We start from the raw sequence: 1,938 nt of genomic DNA on the forward strand, positions 1-1,938 counted from the left end.
CCCCCCCCCATGTGAAATACCAAAATCCTAGCAACATAAATTGCAAAAAACTTTGTTTGCATGCACAACTGCAGTAATCCCGGGATATTTCCCTACCCAGTCCTACCTGTACCTGCAGAGACGTTTTTGCTGTTTATCTGTTCATTGGGTCCAGGGACACCAGTCTGAGCCTTCATTTAAAAAATGAATGAATGAATAAATAGCAATGTGTGTTATCAAAATTCACGCATATATACAATCCCCGTAAACTGTTTTTAATGTTCTATCAGACTTTAACTATTACAAAGTCCGCTCTTCAGACTTTGCTCTAATTTTTGGGACAATTAAGGCAGGATTTGGGATTTGGGACAACTGCTTGGATTTCGGGACTGTCCCAAATTTTTTGGGACGTCTGGTCACCCCACAATGTTATGATGTCGAAAATCTAGTCTCATATCACAATAAGGATATATTATTGATATATTGCCCAGACTGTGAGAACAGCTGAGTGGTGTTTGTGGATCAAAGTGCACCAACAGCGAGCCCCGGTTAATAGCTGACTGTTGGAACTGAGGCAGCTTGCAGAGTAATGGAGACAAAGTTTAAGGCTACCTCCCTGAGTTACGACTGCTGCCCAGGAGGTCATTTTCCTGGCCCTGTTTATTTGTTAATAAGCAGAATATCTATAAACCTTGAAAACAGAACTTGGTGGGTAGGCAGGCTGTGGGCCCACAAAACATGGGCCTTATCCAGGGGCCCTTATCTTTAAAGTAATTTTAAACCGTTTCAGTATTTTCCACTTGTAATTTATTCCAATGTTTAGCCATCACACCATATAATGTTTCCTTTTGTTTAGAGCTGAAATAAGAACTCTTCAGTCAATCGTCAGGGAAGAAACAGCTACTTTAATAATAATTTAATAATCATAAAATATCAGATATTTACATTCTCAAATGGAAATGTTTGCTAGATGTCTTTCTCTTTAATAGTAATGAATTAAATGTTTTTGAGTTTGGACTGTTGGTCAGACTTTTTGTTGAACTTTAGAAAGCTGTGATAGGTATTTTTCTTTTTCTTTTCAAATGTATTGCTTAAAAGACGAATCTGTTAATTGAGAAAATAATTGGCAGATGAATCAATAATGAAAATAATTGTTTGCTGGAGCCCAACTACTGTGTGGTGGCCAGTGCCGACGTCAGTCAACACGCTGTAAAACAAACCTCAGTTCTCTCAGTGCTGCAGTTATTAAAACTATCCATGAAGGGACACTTGGAGAAGAGAAGTGTTGAGAATATCATGTGGAGGAAAGCAAAGCGTCATTTTGACAGCCAGCAGATCATGGCATCAGGATTCATGTCCTCAGCCTAGTCCAGCTCATTGTCCTCTGTAAACCCTCTGCACAGCCCTGCAGTGAGTACATTTATTATTGTATTTATTTTTTAACAACTGTGACATATGGACATTTTACATTATTATGCCCCCACCTCTACAAACACTAAACCAATACATATATATATTTATAAAACACATTTTAATACTTAAACTATATAGATTTTTAATTTTAGAATTTGTATCAGGTATATTTCTTCTTTTTCACATTTTACTTGTATTTATTACACACTAGCCTTTTAAGCACAGCGTTAAAAGTATGTCACACTGCATTTCACTAAGCTTATTGTTTGTTCTTGTGACAAAAACAGTACTAACTGGGTCTGTTGCCACCTTGGAAATCGGCTCTTAAAATGATTCCTGGTTTTAGGTTACACTCACACAGAAACCTGTAAACTAAATCTGATGAAGTTTTTAGACCTACGGCTGAGAACCATCACTTGCTTCTGGGATAATGTCAACAATTATAACGATGATGACAGAGATGCAGACTGTAATGGGAAAATTACATTTAACCAATGATTTTCATATAAATTATTCATAATAAGATCTCCAATGCCTCTCAGAGTA

General features: G+C 37.0%; 1 protein-coding gene across 3 annotated transcripts in view; it reads left to right on the forward strand.

Moving 5' to 3' along the window:
- Positions 1–1,938, forward strand: part of LOC116702746 (glutamine-rich protein 2) — a 27,952-nt gene that overhangs the window by 5,966 nt on the left and 20,048 nt on the right. The gene's annotated exons all lie outside the window — the stretch shown is intronic.

This window comes from Etheostoma spectabile, chromosome 15 (assembly GCF_008692095.1).
Source record: "Etheostoma spectabile isolate EspeVRDwgs_2016 chromosome 15, UIUC_Espe_1.0, whole genome shotgun sequence".
NCBI classification, from domain to species: domain Eukaryota; kingdom Metazoa; phylum Chordata; class Actinopteri; order Perciformes; family Percidae; genus Etheostoma; species Etheostoma spectabile.